Source organism: Rhodnius prolixus, unplaced genomic scaffold (genome assembly GCF_049639745.1).
Source record: "Rhodnius prolixus isolate KJV_2025 unplaced genomic scaffold, Rpr scaffold_1, whole genome shotgun sequence".
NCBI classification, from domain to species: Eukaryota; Metazoa; Arthropoda; class Insecta; order Hemiptera; family Reduviidae; genus Rhodnius; species Rhodnius prolixus.
In genome coordinates, this window is record NW_027411581.1 from 46935734 (window position 1) to 46962065 (window position 26332).

Below are 26332 nucleotides of genomic sequence, written 5' to 3' on the forward strand. Positions count from 1 at the left end.
GATTCTCTTATAACGTAATAAAGCACTGTCTGGCAGCATTTCCTGCTTGAAAAGCGTGCTAATTTGAGCGAATAGAATGTGATATTTGGGCCCCTTTCTCAGGTATCTATTCAGCAGTTAATTTAAAGCTTTCAACAGAGACGGAGAAGAGTTACATTTTTTTTAGCCTAAGTGATCTCGGTTAAAATTTCGGAATAAAAACACCATTTGCTTAAAGGTTTCCTCCTCATTTCTAAGGCGATCATGCCCTAAATAGTCTGAAATGAAATAAAGCAACATTTCCAAGCTGCATCAGTAGAAAAAACAATAATATAAATAAATAAACCCTGGAAACTAATACAGCTTGAAGCCCAAATAACCCAGAAGATTTTGCATTTTTTTGCTCTTCCAGTCGAGATTCCATTCCTTTTGCAAAAGCCTAGACCTCTCTAGAACCAGAACGAGATCGGGCTTCCGGAAGGGCTCCCATTCTGCTTCAAACCCCACAGTTTGGAACTTGCGCTTTTAAGAAATCTAAGGAGCCGACATAGAAAGAAACATATATAGTTACATAAACTTGGCTGTCCATTACTACTGATGTTCTAATCAACCCTGGCATTCCAGAGATCTCTCTGCCTTTTCAGGCACCACAATTTGTTCAAGACGTAAAATCCGCCCCAACTCAGTAAACATCTTCTTGGCTCGCTCAGTTTGGGTGCGCTGAACAAATTTCTATTAAGTTAGCGAGCAACGGCTCAATGCCTCGTAGTCCATTTTACCTATAAGAAGTTTGCATCTGACGTTTAATTTGGCACAATTTACGTAATCATAGCGTTTGTTTGCACGAATAAACATTCTAATTAACCCAGGGCACAGGTACGGTAGGGGACGGATTAGAGGGGTGGCACTGCTAAGGAGCGTTGTTTGTTTGTACCATTGCTGGACTCCCTCTGGGGATTTCTTCATATTTTATATGTAAACTCAGTATTTACATCAAATTTATTTTTTACAGTTACTAAATATGTATAAACCAAATATCACTTCAACGGTATCCTGTGTTAGCCAACTCATTCAATTCCTTCAATTAATTTTGTTTATATATTGTACGGAAACACATTTACTTGTTGCCACTAGACAGTTGTAAATTAAATAGAGTTAAAAAAAACAGTCACGTCAGCCTAATAAAAATTAGATGTATATCATACCACCTGAAATTCAGGCATTGCTTAATTACTTGCTTCTAGTTACCAGACTTAAGAACATCTCTCCTTATCAGACAAGTGGTGTACCGACTGAAGGATAAAAGAGAACAAACAGAAATGTATTCACACCACGTTTACACTCCTCCAGTCCTTGTTCTGGTGTTAAATTAAATCCTAGCTACCTGCTGCTAACAGAGTACGATATCCTGGAATACTCAGAGAACTAACTGCACTTGTTACACAAAGAATAATCAGTAGTAGAAATCTTAGTAGAAGGATGATACAAAAGGAATTCAACAGACTATTTCGCACCCATTTAAGACTTTTTTTTCAATCGATCTAACCTACTTTATAGATCTTCCACTGTCCGCAAGTTTACTGCGACTAATCCATATAACATCCATACCCACGGAGTAGAGGTTTTGGTTTCTAACCAACTTTATAGAACTCCCACTGTCCGCAAGTTTACTGCGACTAATCCATATTACATCAATACCCACGGAGTAGAGGTTTTGGTTTATAACCAACTTTATAGAACTCCCACTGTCCGCAAGTTTACTGCAATTAATCCATTTTACATCCATACCCACGGAGTAGAAGTTTTGGTTTCTAACCTACTTTATAGAACTCCCACTGTCCGCAAGTTTACTGCGACTAATCCATATTACATCCATACCCACGGAGTAGAGTTTTTGGTTTCTAGCATTGTAATCTTTAGTATTATAATACCCTATAAACTAAAAGCAAACAAAAAAATTATTTATGCTTTTTAATTGATTCTTACAAAACCTTATGTAACTAACCATCTGTTTCTAACATAATAACCATTGTCCAACATGATAAGACCTATTAAAACATAATTCATATCTCCTTCCTTGTCCCTTAGTAACAACCCTTAGGTGCAACAGTTGCCAGCAGAACCTAATCCACCCAATTATCTATTCTATAACTGAACAAATGATTTACACGGGTAATCATACTGGACGATGCCTTCCCATTTACTTCGTGTAATTGTAATACAGTTGCAAATAAAGTAATAAATAAAAGTATGTGAATATTTTTTTCCAGTTAGCGGATTGACGCTACATTTGAGTCGTCAGTAATCCCGCCAATCAAAAGAAAAAGAAATTTAATTTAGTTAGTTGCTCCTACTCTCCTTGTTTCCCAGTTCTTGCAGGTGTACCCCAGGTAAGTGTCCTTGGGCCTGTACTCTACACCATATACACTGCTGATATTCCTACCAATTCTCATACCTTCCTTTTTACTTATGCCGATGATACGGCCGATCCTCTCTCCTCATAAAGACCCCGGTCCTTGTCTACCGTTCCCTTCAATCCTATATAGAATCTCTTGAGCCTTGGCTAAAGAAATGGAGAATTAAAATCAATGAAAATAAATGTAATTACATTACATTCTCCCTAAGGCGAACTATTCTTCAACCCGTTTACCTAAACTTCACTCCTCTTCCTACAACAGATTGTGGCTAAGTACCTAAGACTCTTCATGGACAAACGCCTAATCTGGAATCCTCATACTAGTCTCACACGGGAAGAACTAAACAGACAAACTTCTCTTTAGACTTTTTGACAAAGCGATCTAAACTCTCAATACAGAATAAACGACTTATAAATGATACTGAAACCTGCCTGGACTTACGGAATGGAACTTTGGGGTTCAGCCAAAGCTTCCAATATCTGCAAAATCCGATCCTTCCAGTCAAAAACACTTTGTCGAATCGCTAATGCTCCTTACTATGTCTCTAACTCTAACTTGCACCGAGATTTCCTTGTTCCTTATGTTTCAGAAGCTACAAGATTCCGTTACATTGAATTTACACACATCAATCACCTCACATCCTAATCCACTAGTATCCCAACTTACTGCATTGCCTGGAATTACTCCAATACGGCTGAAGCGCAGGTGGCCTCGCGACTTTCCCTATGAAGTAAGTGCCAGTACAAGATGGTAAACTGTTTTTTCTTTTGAAGTTCTACCAATGGGTGAACTCTCCCCATGTTTTTATACTTATGTCTTATTGTATCGGCTCCAATTATTGCAGAAATATTCTGCAGTTGTGAAAATAAATAAAGAAAAAAAAAAGTTACGTTGCTGTTGCTACTTACTAAGGATGCCAAGGCCCAAAAGGCTAGGAAGCATCCATGAAGGATCATCTATCAGACGGGGAATCTACTGATCTAGTTCTCGATATCTTGAACTCGAGTATATGATGTTGCACAGCTCCATTCTTGATGAGAATGGTCTAGAGTGCGCTATTTCCAATTTGCAGAACACTAGCCGAAGGTTGCCATATTTCTTCTTGAGTCAGTCAAAGAAAGTTATAAGTAATTGTAAAGTTAAAAACAATTAAATCCCAAAATGTGCAAGAATGTGTCATAAAGCCGAACAACATTTATTTTTGTTCATTTTTGTAAATGACTTTTTCAACAGTAAAATTAAACTGGGCTACGCTAATAACGTAAATATTTAGGAGTCTAAAACCACAGTTAAAGCATTTTTTTAAAAGAGGATTCTGCGTACTTCTGCAAGAGCGTTTAATGTAAGCTAAGCATTTTTTAAATATATGTAAATGAAAGGAAACGTAACTAAACACTTACAAAAATAGCACCTAATTTTAACATATTTGGACTAAGAAACTTTTATAATTATACAGATTGTAGATTTTTTTTTTAAACCATTCTTTGCTGATCGATATCTTATAGTAGAGCAAAGTACCTCCTTCGTAAATAAAGGATCAAAGGGAAATCCTGTTCATGCTTTTTTATGTTAAAACGAAAAACATTGATCCCTTCCATAAATTTTAAGCAAGTATTTATTCTATGATTACAAGAGTTGTTATTGGAACTTCACCTAGAAAATCGACTAAGCAGCGTTACTCGAGAAATGAAGCGATAAATTTCATTTAAATAACCGTTTAGAAAGGAACTTTTACCACAGCTCCAAAACTATCTCATATAACATTATCCCATACGAGTTATGGCTGTGTGCAATGTGTAGACCGAGTTAACGGAAAATCCATTTTTTTTTTTAGAGAGAGAGAGAGAGAGAGAGAGAGAAAATTGCCCAAAAATGAAGGAAAACATAAATAAATAATGCCACCATTTAAAAAATCTGCTTTTGTTTGATTTTAAGAAAAATTTTCGAAGGAACTTGAACTTATTTCTAACGTTTCTGAAAATGAAACGTTTTACCGCCAATATACTCCTATTTTGAGGCACCACGGTAGCCGAGAGGTTAGAGGCGAGACCTAATATGTAGTTATTTATGTTGGTTAGATGGTTCGATTCCCTGGTCTTAGGCCTTGGATTTTTATTTAATGGTTAATAAAATAAATTTACAGTAAAGTATTTTCTAGCTATCCGCCTCCGTCCACGTCACTTAATCGGTAGTTGGACGTAAAGCCCGCCTGAAAATATTGGCATTACTTTACTTTTATTGTTATTGTGAATTAAATATGTCGCTTAAGTATCCAGTTTACCACAGAATATTCTCTCTTAAACTATGATAATTGTATCGAGAGTGTGTCACACCTATATATTTAAAATTGAAAATTTTTATAACACATCTACTTTTACATTTACAAGTAATTAACATTTTAAAAGAAAATATTGTGACCATTTTTAAAATAAAAAGAAGATCTCTCATGCAAAATGGTAACCCGGTCAATACATTTTTCTTCTTCAAATTGGAATTTGGTTTGTATTTAATTAATACTGTGTAGTTATTGTCACCCTACAACTTACATTACCTTGAAATAATACTTTAGAAAGAAAGTACCCTAACCCTTCTAAAGAACTGCCCTAAAAAGAAATGAAAGTCATAGATCTATAGAAAGAGTAGCTTCGAGAAAACTGTAGGTAACGTGAAAAAAAAAAAAAAAAAAATCCATTTGTATAGTGTTCCTTCCGATGAAGAAGGAATTTACTTGGAACTCGATAACTATTCGTACAAACCTTGTTAATATTGTACGAGTGATAGGACAATACATTACAGTAAAATGGTGCTTTAGGGAATGTTTGCTCACCTTCTCTATCTCCCAGAAGTGCTTTTAACCTTCCTCTGGCGTAACTATTCAAGCTCCCACAAGTTAAATTTTGTTTCTTGCAGATGTGGGACTAGAAAACTGGTGAGGGGGCGCTTTCACTTCTTTTTGTTCATCCTCTCTCCACAAAAAAACAAAAGTTCAGTAGTTTCAATGCTTTTATGTTAAAAGTTTTGCACAATTACATTACTGTACTCGTGCCCGTCATTGATTAAAATTCAAATTGTTGGGTTAATATTATGTTTTTGGTAAGTAATTCTATGAGAGAAAATATATATCTGTAGTATCAACGTTACACAATTAAAGTAAATTTTGAATAAAATTTATTCCGCTGAAATTAACTATACATAAAATTAATGTACGAGTATGTACATCTGTACATTTTTCACTTTTTTCACAATTTGCAGGTTAATTTATCGCAAATTAGAATAGAAATTTTGGTTTTCTTTTACTGTAGCAGCTGTTTACAAATTATTATTAGTATAGATGTCGAAGAGCTAAAACATGAAAGTGAAATAGACGCGGAAGTTTTTTTTTAGAGTTTGAGAAGGGGATTCAGAAGCTTACATTTGTAAGTCAAAGTAAGAATTATTTCAAGAAAGCCGGAATTATTTTTCCATACTAGATAAGATGACGTACTATTATACAGTTGATGTCCACGCTAAATGTAAGCGCAATGGCTTAAGATATAAGCATTGGGAAGCTGGCATAAAACCCTCTAGAACAGGGGTCGGCAACCCGCGGCTCGCGAGCCGCATGCGGCTCTTTTATCCAAATTGTGTGGTTCTTCAGCCTGTCCAAAATATATTATATATTTTAATTATATTGAAACGAATGAAAATTCCATTTATTAAAGGTATTTTTTCAAAAATAATCTTAAATGTAATAGGTTCGAAATTGAATGGAATTATACAATATCAAAATAAAGTACTTGATTTATATTGTAAGACTGCCGCCTTTTCATTCGTTAAGTTATTATTTATTTGTTTATTTACTTTGCAATATGTGAAAATAAATATATAAAACATTTAAATGTTATTGAAAATCATAAAATAATAAATTGTGAATACAAATGATCTACAGCGTTGTTTACACTATCATCCTTGCGGCTCTTGGTAAGATTTATTAAGATTATTTAAGGAAAAATGGCTCTCTACTTAAAATAGGTTGCCGACCCCTGCTCTAGAATATTAAGAGAATTAAGAGAATTGACAAAATTTCGAATGTCATTTGTAAATCATTATATTAAAACAATCAAAAGCTCTTTTCTCCGAGAAAGGGTTTGCAAAACAACAGATATTGAGTTAAAAACATTTATTGGTCTATCGTTCCTTAGTCAGTGTTCACATGGAAAACAGAGAAAGTTTGAAAGACTTTAAGAGAACTGAATAGAACTAAAAAATTTCGTCAATGGAAACAAAAAAGTTCAAATTTACACTATTAATTCATGTTCTGAGATTTGATGATTAATCGACTCGTAAAACTAAGAAAGCAATGAGATGTAATCGCATAATTGAAAGAAATCTTCATTTCATTAACAGAAAACTGACATCAATCAAAAATCCTAGTGGCAAAATATAATGATTAAAAAGAAAATTATTAACATTTAGTTGTAAACAGTATTTTACCTAAAAGCAAATATCAGTAGAGATCTAGTTAAGATTAGCTTTGGTTGTTAATTTGTGCAATTTTGAAATTGGACTGCAGGCTAAAGAAAAATAAAGGTCTAAGGAAAACAATTTTGTTTCGAGACTGTCAAAAAAATATGATTTCAGATCAGAGACGAACATCACAGCTGGTAACTAGTACTCAGCTATTAGAGGAGCTACAAAAATTAATAAACCTTCAAACTTAAAAACCATTTTGTGAGGTGCAACCGATGTTTTAAAATGCATTTTATAATAGCGTTTTTTGTTTAAGGAAAATAAGCAATGATATCTTACGTTGTAAGAAAGACAAACGCTGTTACTGGTTTTCTCTCTCTGCAAGAGTATTCAGAAATTGGTCTGGAAACAAAGATAAACAAAGAAAAAAAATACCATCAATTATCAAGCTCTAAAACGCAACAAAAGGTGCGGATGATACCACAGATAAATGAGGCGCATCAATCAAGTAAGAAATACCGGCCAGTAGCTTAATGGTAATTTTCTTTACGATGATGCACATAAAATGTATTAATGCTCAAATAAATTTACTTTTAACGAGAAAAATTTTATTAGGAGAGAAACCATTTTTAAAACTAGTATTGCATTAATTAATAATATTCATTACTTTGTCTAGAAGAACCCAGCAAATCTTTATATGCGCCTAGAGAGCCTCAAATTGGTTTTAAGCAGTGCAGTCAGGAACTAGTTCAGTCTGAAGCTACACTGATTTGGAGGATTTACGGCAGAGTACGTATGTCGAAGCACTGCTAAAATGTGGTGCCTGTTTGATCGTTCACCAAACTGAAGAAGGGTGAGATTTGGTTGATATTAAGGTTCTATGCACTAAATAGACAACTACAGAAATAATTCATGACCCCGACGAAAAATCCTTGTTCTACAAAAGCTTATATGAGGCTGAAATTAGGTTCAAACTGGTGAATTTAAGTGCATTTGCTTCGGAAGACAAGGATACATTTAACCTTCTTTTACAGTAGGAATTACAAAAATTGGAACAGTTCATTACTGAAAAAGCAGGTTACAGATCTACATATAATTATTTAAAACAACTAATTTATGGAGCCATTTTGGAGGAGATCTCAAAGTGCTGGAAATTTAATCATTAAGTTGTTGTTCATTCTTTTTGATGACTGATTCATAGTTTAAATAGGATGAAAAAATAATTGCCATTTCAGTCGTGATATATTTATTCTGCCGAGCTTTCGACCTAGGGACTAGGTCATCTTCAGGGCTAGTTTACAAAGTAATATTTTTACATTACAGCGTTGGTGTGTCTTCTGTCTTGTCTGTTCATGGACTTCATGAAGAAAAGTATATTATTTACCAGAATAATTATTACCTATTATTATAAACGTTTGACTACTATATAAAGTAACAATTACATACTTTAATCAAAGAATGAACTTAAACCGACGATTTTTATTTGAAATAAAATAAACAAAATCATTGTTGTATGTTGGTGTAAGCATTTTTTAAAAAAAGTTTTTGCATTTTTTAGCCTCACATTTTTGTTAATTTATAAAACGTTTTTCTTTTTAACCTGTAATTAATAGTTTGATTATTATAGATAAATAGATATTACAGACAATCTACAGTGTTACTTGAACAAATATTTTGTAGATGAAAATGGCCAGCATAAGGGTCTGTGACATCTAATATATTCTAAAAAATATTAATGAAAATTAATGCAGTCAAATTGCTCAAATGAAGTAGCCCAATGAAATGTTGGGTACTTGCTGATTTGTGTACCTTTTGGCGTTTAATCAACCCTTATACTTAACTTTTTAAACTGCAAGTTTTTGTTAAGGAGTAATTTAATATGTATTAAAAGTTGGCCGATGAAATCTGTTTTAATTAATAATAATTGCCTTAATTGCAAAGTTATATAATTAAGGTAAACGTGGTGAAAGAAAGGAGACCTAGTTTAAGCTGTTCCAGGATTGTTTACTTTAATATTTTACCCTAAGGGCTCCCTAGGGTCCGATCAGCGTACAGAAGGGTAGAGAATTCTTAATTCTATTTACCTAAACTGCACACATGGCAACTAGTTTGTTTCTCTAACAGGGTTATGTGTTCACATGTTTGTTACCATTGAATATTCTAATAAAGGGATGTTATTTATTTATTTATATTTTTAATATAACTACATTAAATGAAAGGAATTTAAATTGTATTTATTTCAAGTTTAATGATACTGAAACCCAATAAACCTGCACAGCAACCTAGCTCCTACCGTCCAATAAGCCTTTTACCTGTTTTTGGGAAAATACTGGAGAAGCTTCTGCTAAGACGTCTAATCCCTATAATAGAGGATTTGCTACCTGAACATCAATTTGGTTTCCGCGCATTTCATTCAACAACTCAACAGCTGCACCGTGTAATAGATACCATATCCTCTTCCTTGGAGCGTAAACAGTACTGTTCGGGTGTCTTTCTCGATGTGGCTCAAGTCTTTGATCGGGTCTGGCACTCGGGTTTACTGTACAAACTCAAAAATCATCTTCCTTACACCTACTATCTGATCTTAAAATCTTATCTAACCGATCGGTACTGCCGCGTTCGTCAAGGGCAGGCTCTCTCATCCTTTATACCTATAAAAGCTGGAGTTCCTCAAGGAAGCATACTGGGCCCTTTCCTTTTTCTAATATACACTGCTGACTTACCTCTTTCTCAAAATACAATAGTTTCAACATTCGCTGATGATACTGCTATACTTTCATCTCACTCCGATCCGGTGCAAGCCAGTCAGAATATTCAAACTCACTTAAAGCTTCTCGAAACCTGGTTCCGAAAATGGAAAATTAAAATTAATGAACAAAAGTCAGTAAACATTACGTTTACTCTAAGAAAATCTGCGAGTCCACCAGTTCAACTGAACGGTGTAACGATTCCTCCAGCTGACGCAGTACGATACTTAGGACTGTACATTGACAAGAGACTCACCTGGAACCCACATACTCGACTGAAACGACAAGACGTGAACAGACGCTACAAGCTACTTAGTAGACTACTTGACCGCAGATCCAAACATGACGTGAATCACAAACTGACTATTTACAAGACCCTGTTAAGACCCATATGGACATACGGAGCAGAAGTGTGGGGCTCAACCAAACCCTCTAACTCCAAACGCCTACAGACATTACAATCCAAAATCCTAAGGAAAATCCTGAATGCTCCTTATTACATTTCTAACCTTACCATACACACTGACCTACACATCCCTTTTGTCACTAACCTAATAAAGTCTCGCTACCGCAACTTTCACAGCCTCCTAGCTCTCCATCCTAATCCTCTTGTCCAACAACTCTCCTCTCCTCACCTTCCCGACAATCCTCCTCGACGCTTGAAGCGAAAATGGCCTAGAGATCTGTTGTGACTAAATCATTGCGAAAGAGTTTCACCAGTGGGTGATTGCTCTAATCATATCATAACAAGTGAACTGAACCAGTAAGATCATGTTTACTTGGTGCAACAATTGTTGCAGTTGTAAATACACAAAGTAAAAAAAAAAAAAAAAAAAAAAAAAAAAAAAAAGTTTAATGATATTTGTTTTCGGCTACCTTTTGTCCTATAAATTTTTATTATGTTAAATGTTAAAATTTTGTAATTTTGCCTGTTACCTATTAAATATATTAATTTGATCTTTGATTTTAACAACAATGTCCTTTTCATAAATGTAATTGTAAATGTATTCACATTACCATCCACTTCCTATTAATTTTTAATAATTTCCGAAAAATTGTTTTCTGTTAAAGGTATTTTTGAATATGAAATAAAATATAATGAATATTTTAAGCAATTCAGTTGCATCAATACAACTTACTAAATGAGGATTTGAATTAAGGTAGTCTGCGTCTTCAACAGTTTATCACTGAAATTAGAGAGCAACATTTTAGGCTAAAGCTACTTGAACCTACGAGGATAATTAGCGCAGATGGTTTCTTGAGCTGGTCTGAAGTAGAAGGCTGCGATTTTTATGGGAAATTCCTTCAATAAAAGAAGACTTTCTGACAAAGAAGGATGGTTTACCATTTTTTATTAGGATCTTCGACTGAGAGGTTTAAGATATTTAAAACAGTATGACTGGACACCACAGTTCTACTCCGTTAGTCTATAAAGCTTTTAGTACGAGTAATTGTATTGTAATCTACTTTGGTCTGTTGTTCAAGGTTTAAAAGTTTGTACAGTATCCATGACAGAATTCCATCCCATTTCATCAGTTCATACAGTTTTAAGTCGAATATCTGGGCTGCAGAGGAGCCTTTTCTCAATGTACATTTGAAGAGAACTCCTCATAGAGCCATGTAAAAGTAGCAAGCAAACTTTGCAATTGAAATTTCAAAAAATTTCTGTTTTTAAAATTGTTCCTAATTTTACTTTCAAAGAGTTACTTAATTCTGCTGGTCAGAACGTCTAAGTATACGATAAAACAATCACTAAGACAAATGTTTTTACTTCTAACCGATAATATAAATAATAATAAACTAGAAAGAGAAAGTAAATAATAATAATAAACATTGATAGATTACACCATTTTACAAATAACAATAAATACCAAAAATTTGAATTTTTTTTTTTATAGTTTTCTTATTACAGATTTTGTGTTTTTAAAGGTTTCTAGTTAACAGAACCTACCCGACAACTAAATTCACTTTTTGGGGTGCATTCCACTAAGCGTTCACAACGATCACGCTCACGAACGCGGTTTTGCCCGTTCCACTCGCTTGAGAACGTTACAATCGAAAACTCAAGTAGAATGGACTACGGAGCGTTTCAACCGTACAAGTAATTATTTTTTAATTTTAACCCCGTTTATAAGCAGTTATAATAAACTTGATTAATTATTGGTAAAGTTGACTTATATTAATATATAATTCAATTTTTATATTCATTTTCGTGGAGTATTTCTAAAATTTACGTTTAAATAAAATTAAAATGTCTTTTGTGGCAACAATAGGATATTTATTAATGCAACGTAATCATGCTTTAGAAAGTTCTTCATCGAAGCGAAAACTTAGGCCACGTATTATTTACTATCAAAGTGCACTTGATCGTTATTCAGTGATTTAGTATGTAAAGGGATAAGTAATTTTTCATTTTATTTATTTTTTTTAGACTTTTGATTATTTACATGAGATAATACTTTCATTTACATGATATAATTTTTTCTTTTAAAAATTGCGCCGAATTTCTGAACGCCCACTTCGACCCAGCTCTTTAGGTGGGGCGTTGTGAGCTTCGCGTGAGCGAAAATAATGATGTCATTAGTGACGTTTCCGCCACGACCACTATGACCGCGGTCATGTGGAACGGCTGAAGGTATATTTTGATCATTGTGTGAGCTTAGTGGAACGCACCCTTGGTCGACATGTTTACAGTTTCCACGTGTTTTCTTTTTTTCCAAAAGAACCTTTTAGTTTTGATACGAATACCATGTCAGATATAAATACATATTACTTTTAACTTCGACTTGGTATGTTCATGTAATTTTGATTGACCTCTCTATCTATACAGGTAGGAGACCGGCAATCAAAAAAGTTTTCAGCTAACATAGATGATAGAATGAAATATGTGAGGTGACAATTTTTAAACCATAAAACTTCCTGAACTGCACCATAAATGATTGGTGAGCATTACAAACCATCCATCACCTTGACACAAAAATTTAAATGGATCCAAGTCGTCTATCAACAGATAATCTATTTTTTTATAAATCTCGTTTCCAGATAAAATAACCTTTTTTTTTTTCTTTTTTTTTTTTGATTCTTTAGGAGTTATAAAGTTTTTAATTGAAAAATTATCCAAATTATGTTTTATGAGCTTATCCAATGCCACTTATGGGTTAATTACTGCATTTGCAGAGTTAAAACAAAACGAAAATCTTTTACCGAAATAAATTATAATAATATGCACTCTTTGAGCTTAATAATATAATTAGAATTTCATGTTATTATTTCTAACATACAAAAATTCATGTTTATAAAATAATTGGAGTCTTTGAAGGCTGGTAGAGCAGACCAGTTAGGAGTGGTCCAATGCCCTGTTCTCTCGTTTCATAAAAACAAAAGTTCTATTATACGAAAGAAGATATAAGGGCTGGTCTGCCTAAGAAAAGAGAGAGAGATCAAAGTACCAAGGAGCAGCAACTCCCATCCCTTCGCCCTCGCAGCATCCGCTGAGCTATTTGCCCCTGTTACAAAGGGCTGAAATAACAAAAGAAAAAAAAAATAATTCAATCTTTAAAGCACGGAAAATGAAAGAAATTTACTTCATAGATTTGCGTAAATCTTTAATTTATGCAATTGTGATTATAAATGGGTGTAAAATAAAAAACTTTGCTGCTTGCCTCTTCTCTTGCTTCTCTGCGGATCATGATAGGGGATTTGGAAGACTATTGTGAGAAATGGAATTTAAAAGTAAACTTAAATAAATCCCAGATCATGGTCTGCAGGAAGGCAGGGGGGAGATTGGAAAAAAATGATAAGTGGTTCTTTGAGGGAGACAGTATACAGTGTATTAATAACTTTTGTCGAGGCATTTTATGCTCCTAATTTTATTTTTTATTTATTTATTAAACACTGTTCCGATACAAATATGTATATGATAGTGGCCCATATTTACATTTGCAAACATACCTATGAAAGTTCAAAATTATGGTACAAAATTGGCGACTGGGTAAGACCGAACTTGAAAAGATGATACGCAAAATTCGCATGTCCAGTCAACACCTGGCGGATCCGGGACCTGCTAGAACCAACTATAGCCATTTTCGACAGGCCAAGAATTTTCTTAGCCTGACGGCAGTCAGCTCGGGATCTCCACCGTTTCTGGTGTTCCTTCAAAATCCACTGCTCCACCTCTGTTCTACAACGTCGATAGGATACAGAGATAATGGGCTGAGGAGTCATTGTTATCAACGCAGCTCCTTCCTTTGCTGTTTCGTCAGCAAGTTCGTTACCCGGAATCCCGGAGTGACCAGGGGACCAAGCAACCGAAACAGTATTCAAAGCTCCCAACAAATTGAGAGCAGCATGGCAAGAATTAACCGAAATTTGGTTCTTACTAGGAGAGCCCAGAGCTTTAATTGCAGCCTGGCTATCCGTGAAGAACGTAATATCAGTATCGGCAAATCCCTTCTAGCGGAGTAAGGTAGCTGCCCTCGCAATGGCAGCCAACTCCGCCCGAAAAACAAATTCATAATTACCAAGATCAAGATTGGTGCGTTCCCATCTGAACCCAAACTGGGGTCCCCACTTTCAGAGGCCAGCACCTGCCCTACCCATCAATAAACCATCCGTAAAAACAGAAATGGCGTTTTTGGCAACTCGACATGGTCAACATAGTTTTTATGATTAAAAAAGAATTATAGTAATTCGCATTTTATATAATTTTTATTTTTTCAATTATATGTTTATTTGTCCGCAACTGAAGGGTTCGTTTCAATTATTTCTTCTTCCACCAAGTGAAACCGGACGAAAACTCAATGGAGAAGTCTCCAGTGGCTCAATAATTAATCATCATATTAATTTAGTACTTCATCATTGCATGGAACACCACCCAAAATGTTACATTACCTAATATTAGCCATCAAAGAAGTAATAGAATTTTATTTGAAGGAGTTATTACTTTTATCAATTATATTAATTCATCAAATACCCATACAATATAAAGGGCAAACGATTCTCTAGGCAATGATAATAGTTGTTAATTTAATGCATGGAATATGCAGTGCGCTTACAATGGAAATACATTACATTAAGATCGCCACTAACATCTAAATAAGTTACACTGAACCACATATGTCACTACAGTATAATATACGGTAAAATAGAGAGAACCTTGATAATTAAATTTTATTACCCAATAAATTACATATTATAAAATTACATTAATACAAATGTATGTACTTATATTTGTGTGATGAGAGTAAGCTATTTTGTGAAAAGCGTTAATTTTAAAATTGGGCTGGACCAATTTTGGGCATACCTGGCTGATGTTTGCCCAAAAGATGTTCATTCCAAATAATATTATTTTAACGCTTATAGTTTGTTAGTATAACGCTGGAGGGAGAAGGCATTTGCCCAAGCTTTACGTAGGAATCACCTGTACAAGGTGGGGCTTATTAGCTCGGAACCGTTGGGCAGACTGTGTCAGGAAGAGGAGGAGATAGCCTCTCACCTGTTGTTCGATTGTGTGGCAATTGAGCGGCTGCGCTACGATATCTTTGGAACTTTGAGGACAAAGGAGATTGTGGCGCAGAAGGAACTGGTAGGGTAAGCCCTTAACCTTTTTAGAAGGGGAGGTTTCGTCTATTAGGACTGGCGCAATAAGTCTCTTGTGGCTGCGGTGCCGTGGGGCGTGGGTCCCGTCCCGCCTTTCAAAATCTAAAAATCTAATCTACGTAGGAATCAGTAATTAATCAGTTAAGCGCGTTTAACGTATATAGACGACAAACCAAATCTCTATTACAGTGCGTTCGACGTGTACACTCGTTGTGAAAAATATAAAATTGCCATTAACTATAAAAACTCGAAATTTTAATAAAATACAATAAGAATATTATTTGGTGGGATGTTTCCTTCATCTTACCAACAGAACTGCCAAGTATTGGAGGGGGTGGAGGGAGTCAGCCAAATGATAAGTGGTTGGTACATGTTTGGTCTCCGCATTAGAGACTGGGAATTACGCACACAAATAGAAGCTCTCAACCCTTGTTCAATGCCCTTTTTTCACCTTAGATAGAGATTCAGACCTCAGTACGAGCATGATTTCATTTTGCACAGAATTCAAAGCTCTTTTCCTCCTTGTAATAGCTCTTGCGTCTCTAGTTAACTAGGTAATGCATACTTGAAGCGGTGCAAGATTTTAAAAGAGCACAGAATGTTCTGGAATCTCAAACCCCAGAAATTGCAGTAAAAGTGCTTGCAGTGACTATTATGACGTTGTAAACTTTTGGTTGATTTGCCCTGCCTGCGTTCGACGTGTATACACGTCATTGTCTGATTTTAATTCCGCTCACTGTGGGGGGGGGGGGGGTTAAAACTAAATTCCGCGCTTAACTGGTTAAACTAGTTAACCACTTTATGTACCTTTCTGGAATGTTTAAGCAATCAGTGCAACATAGCCTATGTTCAGCTACAAGGAGTACACAGAAACGAACCAAATCTGGTGGCTGGAAATCAAATTGTCACCATTATCCACTTGATTTTAAAATCTAAACTTGAGAATATGAATAGGATTTGGGCACAACGACATGGAAATGTCTTTGAAAAACGTGATAGTTATCTGATAATTGGCCCTGATTATTATGTAAAATAAAGAAAAGGAAGTATATGCCTAATTTTTTCTCGCATTTTTTTCAAACCAAATAATCGAACGGGCATCATCTCTCACTCACAAATCCACGTTCATAACCATTACACCAACACCATCAGTGTCAGTTGGTACCATCTCAATACCCACTCAACAGTATGCACATTTACATGTCTCTCTAGATTTATAAATTTATAATCTATTTTTGATGACATTAGTGCAGCATGATCAATAAGCTCCCTTTATAGTACTAAAATTACTGGGCAATCTTGTGAAGAGGCAAGGAAAAAATTTTAAACTTTCCACTTTTGTTAGTCCACTTTACGAACCACTGGCCTCCAGTATAAGTGTGTAGGTAATCTGGAGCTGAAAGCCACAAGCGCACAGTAATACCGTTCACCACAAACGACTAATTAGTTGACTAGACTAGACCATTGTACCATTGTACGTATTCATATATGTATGAAATCTCTTGAATATAAAGTGGGAATTTAAACGTTAAAATCTTTTGTAATGGCAAATTCAAAGATTCAAACCATCTTTGTTTTCAACAACTAATTTGTTTTAACAATGGGAAGCAATAATGCTTCTAAAATTTTTCATTAAAACTTATAATGTTTATAAGGGATATTAAAAAGTACAACGTTTTCTATGTATTTTATTTGAAACTGTGTGCCACAATAGTCAATATTAAAAATTGCACTTAAATATCCGACATTCTTGATTAAAGTATGTTTAAAATAGTAACTGCACGTTTTGGTATAAAATTTTACTTTACTTTCAAATCAATCTAATTCAGTTGGCTTCCATTATTAAAGAACACAGATCGGCAGTGCGCTGAAAAAAACGCAAAATAATCTCATATGATGACGCGCTTTAAATTAAAAAAAAAGTAATAAAGTAGAAATAAATAAAAAAATAATTAAATAAAATAAAAGTTCTGCCTTTGATTTTAAATAAATGATTGATTTACTGTTTTGTCAAAATACCTATATCAAATTACCAATAACAGGTGTATAAAACTGGCGGCCCGCGGGACGCATGCGGCCCCCTCGAGGTAATTTTTTTGTGGCTCACATTGTTCTGATATAAAATGAAAATAGAAAAAAATTGTTCCGAAGAAAATAGCGCTTAGGGGAGATCAAGGCAATACCGTACACACAAATTCCCTCGTTATCCCTTCTACTACCGCAGACGAGTGTTTACGAGGACATTTTAAAAGTTTGCTGCATAGATTTTATGCTATTTTTAGAGCAGTTACTTGTGTGAGGAACTATTACTGTCCATGAAATTAAATAAATACAGATCAAGATTAAGTGATAAAACATCTATCTGCCTTCATGAAGATTGTCTGTGCTCAGTCTTTGAATCCAGATATTGAGAAACTAGTACAAAAAAAAGCGCTGGCAAGTTTCGGGTAAAATAGAACAATTTCAGTTTATAAATACATTAAATAGAATAAATGTTTAAATAAAAGCTATTAGATAGAGTATTAATTATCCTATCCGCATTCCTGAATCCTCACTTCAGAATATAAATGTAACAAAATTTATAAACGTGATGTGGCCCACGTGAATCTTGCCTGTATCACAAATGGCCCGCGTTTTAATTGAGTTTGACACCCCTGACCTAAAAGGTTAATCATTTCATTGAGGTTTATTGATGCCCATTTTGGTTTTTAAGCTTCATTTCCACCTAAAATGATTAATATATATATATATATATATATGTATACGTATATATATAAGATATTCAAAAGGAAGGAACAATATTGCCAATTTCAATCATTATTTTTTTATTTTTGCCTAGCTAGAGATTAGGTCATCTTCAGGGCTTATGCTATTGATTAATATACTTTATATAGGACAGGATAGAAATTTAGGATTAAACTTTCCTTTTGATCTTACACTCACTCATTTTCATTAAACTAAGCCGATAATTAATGAAATTCTGAAACCTTCATAAAAAAGATTTACTACTGAAATTGACTGCCAACAATTTGCGAAAATAATATCTGAATGTAAGAGAGGGGGCACAATTGAACAGAATTTACATTTTCTGTTACAGAGTGCACAGAATCGTATTATTGAACCTTTTTATTTTGTTTTCTACAACTGTCAAGTCTTCTTAACAGTTCTATATCTATAAACAGTTGGTACTTTACTTACTTATCAATATTTTTTTAATTTAAAAATTTTGTGTCAAATGTTAATAATATCTGCCCCACTGGTGGGGTACCCTTGAACACAATATAAAATAGAAAGAAATGATATTACTTTACTCTGAATCTACCTTCTATCAGTTATTTCTCTCACTACTACATTACTTTCACTTTTAAAAACACTGAAATCTGGTTCAAAAATCAAGAATGACTCAGTTCGGGATGTTGTACCCGAAGTGATGATGGGTTTAGGAAGTTTGAACAAAATATTCGGTTTGTTGCACTTCTTGATGTAGGTTCGGACCACTTTCCTCTTCTCTTCGATTAAACCAAAAAAAAAGTCACAAACTTGCAAGCAAATAGACTCTTGTAAATACTAGATTTAAAAATATGTACTGTGGTATTGTGGGGTTCGACTCCCGGTCTTAGGCCTTGGATTTTATTTAATGGTTAGTAAAAGAAATTTACAGTAAAGTATGTTTGCTAGTCGCCTCCGTCCACGACACCTAATTGGTAGTTGGACGTAAGCCCCGCCTGAAAAAATAGGTGATTACTTTACTTTACTAGATTTAAAAAATCGAATCCCAAATGTTATAATATGGACTAACAATACTTACACCTTGTCCACTACAATCTTGACAACACACTTCCAAAGCTGCGACAAACCTTTTACTTCCACCTTACAAAATATAACATTCCTCAATTTTGACTTTACAAACCATGGAAACGAAGGGAAACTCTGTCAATTAAATTACCACAAAATATGGAGAAAATTACCAATCATAAATGTTTTAAATAAATATTTGGCGAGAAATTAAAACTGTGTCCCCTCTTCCCAACTATTAATTTAAAAGTCGCAGAACTATTTCATCTATCTCTCCAAATAGTAACTGTCTTAGCCATCAAACATTATGCGCAACACTAATTTTTTATGATGAATACAGGGTTGTTTTGAACATTGTTAATGGCGTTCATTGACGAGATCCTAATGGGACAGAAATTAGTGTTGGGAACGAGCACGTTTTTTATTGGTAAGTTCTTGTGGACTTTTCTTTCTTCATCTGCGTGATCGAATCGCTGGAATTGGTCTGTAAATTAAATACAGGTTTGATTGAATGTGAACTTCATTGTGGTTCTACCCAAAAGAATTGATACGGCTTCATTTTTATTGTTAAAGCAAGATCGTTCCCTATATCAGAAACCCTCTAAAGGCCAGGTGCTCTAAAAATGATTCAAAGTTGAAGATAAACCTCGTCATTCCTCAGAAACCCCATAATGTCTCTCTTCTATAGAAAAATGCCTAAAGTAGGAATGAGAAACGGATTTTTGTGAGAATAAGGCTGTAAGACATTCATTTTTACAAAAATTTCATTTAGATTAAAAACAAAATATATAAGAATTAAATGTGTTAATAAATTTCTTTGTTTAAAAAATACTAATATCTATACTTAGGATTCAATTTAGCGAGAAATCGGTCCAGAATCAAAACAAAAACCCCGTCTTTTTGCCAACAATCCGACAAATTTATTGCCTTTTTCAGGGCGTGGCTATGCGGGTACAGAAAACTGAATCCTTGGTATAAGGATTGAATTGAACTAAAATGAGTTCTGTTTTTGTTACGCTTTCAAAATAGGACCAGGTAGGCAAGTAACTAATTGATCCGAATCAATAGTTGGGGAACATAACTACACTTTGACCATGGCTTAAAATTTATATGTACCGATGTTGAAGAGCTCCGGTTACACAATGTGAAACTATTCTACCCTACAATATCATCCACTAATTTTCCTGGCTATTGTTACACAATAGAAGGCCCAATGAAGAACTACATCTAGATATATTACCTTCAAAGCGAATCCTACACTTATTCCAATGAAGGATTAAACCTGCCTTTCGGTGATTTTCTTAAAACTTGTCGTAGAGATTAAGTAGTTTTCACACATCTGATCTCAGTTCTATAACATTTATTTTATTTGAATTTGCAGATCCACTTAGGTGATAACAGGGGACGCGACAATGTTTTGGTAGCACTGTCCGGTGGTCGGCAATGCATGGAAAAGCTCCGGGCGCCAATCTCAGATGTTGACGCGTTTTAAATACAAATAATAATAATTATAATATTTTGGTAAAACATTTTCATATTCAAAGTATACTTACTTCACTCGGTGGCTGAAGTTCTAATCAGGACGGCTAAAGCACTTGATTTTGCTCACATTTTCTCGGAAACGGCAATAATTTTTTTTTTAACTTTAATTTTAAAATTTTCCATTAAAAAAAAGCTTCTTAAGATACTTTTCGACGTTCTAGGTGGTATTAAACTTACTTCTACTATCATTTAAGTATAATGCGCGGCCTCATTACCTAATAATTAACGTTCCTATAATACTAACATGAAAATGGTTATAATATTTTGTATAAACAGAGAATATACACGACATACATCTCTGGTAATTAATCCTTTTTTCCACAAAATTTCATTTAAGCAGAGTTTTTAGGGAAGAACGAAGAACGGTTAAGCTCTGATTAAAGGATCGTTTCAATGCATTCTGCAGTTGTTCCATCATCTGATGGTATACAAACATAAGCGGATCAATTGTGTTCGAATAATTAATGTTTTTGTTTCATTTTATTATTATTTTCTTCAATCTATTTGTTTCATGACCAGATCAAAATTATAAAACGTACTACAAAATAGTTTTAAGTTAAAAAATTTAAAAAAAAAGTTAATTGAACATTTACTTCCATGTATATATATATATTCTGTAAAACATAGCTCTTTCTTTACTTCAAGAATCTGTTGCATCTTTGGCAGGTGTTGCCACTTTAATGTGAACGCTATAACTTGATGAACTGTAATGATGAACTCCAAGAGAAGACAGGTGTCGCTGTGGTAGACGTCATTATGTGCCAGAACAGCCAGGAGGAGGGCAATCCTTCTCTCTTTTCATTTGCCCTTCATGATATCCATACTCTTCTCACACTCATTTTCAATTTCATTTTAATAAAATCTAACTAATGAAACTGAAGTAATTACTGAACTCTTATTCAATAAAGAATGAACTTGATTAAAACTAACTCTCTGTATACAACTTTTGATAATAAAAATTTCATAAAAAGATACTATATTTAATAAAGACTGTCTGATGAAAATTCTCAAAACCTAGAACTAAAAACAAAGAAGTATCAGTTCACAAAGCTTCATATTCAAAGTATACTTACTTCACTCGGTGGCTGAAGTTCTAATCAGTAAAGGAGCAACTTCGGATGCCGCCTTAAAGATACCAAAGATTGGGTTTGCTCTGATGACGGTGCAAATGCAATATTTGTCTATTATCCACAAGTTGCATTCTCTGTAGTTCCACTTCCTACTGTGGTCCAGCATTAGACATTTGGGCTTGGCTCCCAGAAAGGGAAGAAAGTAACGGTTTGATGTACAGAGATAAGGCAGTCCATCCGTGATATGGCATTTGACGAATAGACAAAGTGCAAATCGGTGTTCATCGTTTAAAGGAAATGCAACAGACTTAATAAAATTATCGTTGATAAGCAGTAGCTCTCTGGCTTGAAATGGATCAAATGCCTAAAAAACTAAATTCTAACAAAGCTGATCCATGCAGTGTTGGCTACCGGGTAGCAGGGCATGTCGGGCCATTCTGCTGTAACTGCGGCGGAGAGTCTGAATTACCAGCGCATGTGCCGGAAAGTTTTCAAAATAACTTGCCACTCTTCGTCACTCGGCGTTATCATCCAGTTAAACATACTCTAATAGAACTTGTAAGCGGTAGGGGATACGAATGTTGCGAGAAGATTTATGGCATTGAGGGAACAAGGTACACTGATATTAATAGCGTTCAAAAAGCCATCCAAGAGAGCACTGCTACCTATAGCGCGGTATGAAAGTAACGATAAGCACTAAACCCAGAGAATACTCCTTGAACAGAATTTTTTAACGTGAAAAGTAAATTTTTTACTGTCAGCAACGGGAACAGTTTGGAGAGAGAAAGATTTCAGATTTAGGATTTAGGATCGAGGGGCAGCCACTTTAAAGATTACTCTGGATTTTCTTCAGTGAGATGGGTACTGTACAAAGAACATTGGGTCAGTATTGCGTAGGCCACAATTATGTTTTCTAAGGATAATTAGCCACCACATGTACAGTCAATTACATGCCTCTAATTGCATCCAATTTAGCATCCACCAGTAGAAATTAACTTAAAGAGCCAAATTTGAATGTACACTATAGTATAGTTAGAATATACACTATAGTATAATTTGACGTGGGTCAAATTTTGTTCTTTTTTTTTAGTACTAGCTCTTGGGTCACTAATGCCCATTTCAACAAGAGTTAAGTTTAAAAAATTTAAACTGAATATTTTCAAAACTAAACATTTTTAAAATTCAGGTGGCTTAACGGGTAAAACGGGACGAAACAAGTGCTATGGAAGTCTCCTTTTACAAACATAACTGAACAAAACCTTACAAAAGTGTGTTTTATCTGAAGAAAAATATGGTTATTTGCTTTGGGTTGTCGATTTTTTTAACAAACAAAATATGAGTAAAATTATTCATTTTATTTGATTTTGTGTAAACACTTTTGCTTTATTTCAAATACTACAAAAGCATTTGCGTTTTAGAACTGTAATGATCAAACTAAAGGTTACAGATAGCATTTAGACTGCTTTTGCGTCAATGCGTGATTGAAAAAAATACAGATAGAATATAAATTTAGCCACACAATTAGAAAAATCTAAATCAACCCGCGTAAACAAACAAATGGTGGGTCAGTGTGTGACCCGCGGGTCATAGGTTCGCCATCACTGCACTATACTAAAGAATTTTATTTTATTTGACAAAATATACCTGCACTCGATTTGTAGAGGAAAGTAAGTATTTTTTGTAAGTCGAACAATTAAGTGCCATGTCAGATTACAGTAATGGTAATAATGGAAGATTCTACAAAACTATGGCTGATCAGATACCTAGACAACCATGGTTTAAGGGACCTGTCACTAATAAATAGCATTTTGTATCAGTATGCCCAGTACTTAATGAGTTCAGGTTACGGTTTTTTGGGGAAAAGAGATTGGAGTGGCAGGAATAAAATGACATACTAAATCAGTGATGGCGAACCTCTGACACGCTTGTCAGTGTTGACACGCGATCTCATTTTTGGTGACACGCATCTTCAAAGATAAAAAATTTCATAATTCAAATATTTGTCTCTCATAACGGCCAGAGTTGGTTATTAATAATAATATTATTACTTACGTTATTAATAATTTAATTCTGAATTGTTCAATTATATATATAGATATACATTACTTGATTTTCTATGTTAAGTGTCAATGAAATATGTAAAACAAGTCTCTAAATGTAAATCATTGGTTTCATAATTTAGGTTTTTGTATTTTAAATGGCATTAAACAAATAATTAACTTAAAAAAATTATAAATATTTATATAAATGGGAATAACAATGAGAGCGGCGAAACCAAACACAAGTTAAGCATAGTGGGGAGCAAAGCGAAGATAGAGTAACGCTACCAAGAGAGCAACGCGTTGTAACATGTTTGATTCCTTCGCTCTCATCGCGCACAATTTTCTAGGTTAAAATGGATATTGCTGCATTTATTGGAGTAGTTTTTTTTTAAAGAAACCTTTGTGGGACCAAAAGGATCCTCTACATCACAACCGATTTGTGTTGGATAAGAAATGGAACAGGATTAATGGGGTTAACATTGGAAATTCGTCCTTTTCTTGATTAACATGCCTTCAACACTGGTTAGTATGTAATCAAATATTGAAATAGACATTTGAAAATATGAATGAAACTTGCCAGGATGCTCCCGAAGATATTGGTACAAGTGATGGAATTCACCAAGTTCAAGTCATGTTTATCTCATGAACACTGTAGCTCCTGCTTCTAAGCTGCTCTAAATATCAAATTTTCAAGAAAGAAGTTTCGTATAGAAATAGTTCCTCCATCATGTCTCGTCGAAAGAAGAAACGCGGCTAAACTCGTCACTATTTGCGACTCTTTGCTCGCTGCTCGTCGCTCTCTCCGCTTTGAAGCAACTATCAACGCCGCTTTGCTCGCCTCTCCACTATGCCTTGGGAAGCTAAAGCAGATGTTTTAAGTTGCATTTAACTTTAAGCTGTTTAACACTTCCTTTCTGTTTTAAAGAATGGAACGTTAATCTTTCCTAAAATGATTTTTCAGCATAGAACATTAGTAATAGTGGTTGTATAATAGTAGAGAACGTGGACATGAGTTGATAGTTAATAGTCACAATTTTTCTTTGGTTATCACTAGCAAAATTTCGCCATAAGCAGTAATACAGCTGTTCTGAACAATATTAATACAAAATTATACAAATGAACAACAAAAATTATGCATAATTTTTATGTAACAATGTGTGATACGTTGTTATATTTTTTGTGCTAGCCTTTATTTCAATTTATAAAGATTTGCCAGAATTTTAAATAGAACATTTAAATAAACTACATATCTACATTTTTAAGGATAAATTGCTCATATAAATGAAAATGAATAGGTAACGAGAGAACAGCGATAGCTGTCTGGGTAGTAATCGGCGCTATATCCGGTGGTTAGAAAGTGCCACAGGATACTTGGGAAAATTTTTGCAGCCGCAATAAACAACCTCTGATGACGGCAACACGAAAAGCTAATTGGCTGCCCAATTCTCTCATATTTCTTTCCACATTCACTGAGCTGCACACTCTATTGTGCATTCACTTTATAAATAAAATAATTATAAACTTTTCTGTATTGTAATCCTTAAATATTTTGAAATATACTTACAAAAGGATTGGAAACGAGCAGTTACAATATTTAGCTCGTTATTTATTCCAAAAGTGACTCTTACTTCAATAATAAATAAATTTTGCTAACCTAATAGCACACTCATTATTCTACAGATTGTGGCAATCTATCAAACGGTTGCTCGTTAGAGTGAAGAGATTTCGTTTCTGGCAAACGACCTCAGAATTCTGTACAAAACCCAGATCGATCGTTTCCTCCTTCTTTAGATGTTCCACAGCATTTCACTCAGAATTTTATTCCTGTTTCTTTTTCTCCTGCCTGAAAAAAAGCATTTTCTATTGAATTTATTTTTGTCAGTATAACGAAGTCTTTCAGTTTGTACGTTTGTTTTAGTTCAAAAACATTTTTCCTATTGTTTGAATAACAAATATTTTGATTTAATATTACTAGAATAAAAGTATACCTATTTATTTATGTTACTTTTTTTTTATTTTAGGTAAGAACATAGAGAAATGCAAATAATGAAAATAGAATTGTTCAAAACATAAAGACAAACTGCTTGTGATAGTCACGTCGCAGGAACTTCATTAAATAAACAATAATTTCATTAGTAAATAAAAGCAAAACAATATTTGCACAAATAAATAGTACGTTAGATATCCAATCCCAACAATAATATATGTATAAAATAAAATCTTAAAATCTCAAAAAACAAAAAATATAGATTCTCTTTTATAATTCTATAATAAATCAATCAAATTGCAAATATTTCAAACAGAATAATGAAAGATCTAATTAATCTGAAACGAGAGTACAGAAAAGAGCAAGAAACAAGACAAGAGCGGAGATATGCGTATTAAGTAAACGTTGATAATGGATGTATTAGTTCGTTTATTAAGGAATAAGCATCCTAAGCTTTTAAGATGCACTTAATCCTCTGCCCACAAGGCTGGGGTTGGATACGACCCAGCTCTTACATTTCTGTGAAATATGCAAGTGATACTGTTTTGGCGCCAAAATGTACTCAGGTATCCTTTCTCCCAATATTGATAAAAACGTTCAGTAGGTAGATAATGTTTTTAGTACTCTATTAACTGAGTTCTAATATCATTTTAACTAAATTTTGCCTCTTGGGGTCGGATAAGACCCCACCTTGTTTATAAAGTGC

The 26332-nt window shown here is 34.2% G+C and overlaps 1 protein-coding gene and 1 long non-coding RNA gene across 7 annotated transcripts in view; one reads left to right on the forward strand and one right to left on the reverse strand.

Annotated features, from left to right (window-relative positions):
- Positions 1-26332, forward strand: part of Nmdar2 (glutamate ionotropic receptor NMDA type subunit 2) — a 691809-nt gene that overhangs the window by 71717 nt on the left and 593760 nt on the right. The gene's annotated exons all lie outside the window — the stretch shown is intronic.
- The window catches only part of LOC141461258 (uncharacterized), a 91741-nt gene continuing 87607 nt past the window's right edge, over positions 22199-26332 (reverse strand). For all 3 annotated transcript variants that reach the window (XR_012462704.1, XR_012462706.1, XR_012462701.1), the window contains one exon: positions 22199-25482. This is a non-coding gene — a long non-coding RNA (uncharacterized lncRNA). The remainder of the gene's footprint in view (positions 25483-26332) is intronic.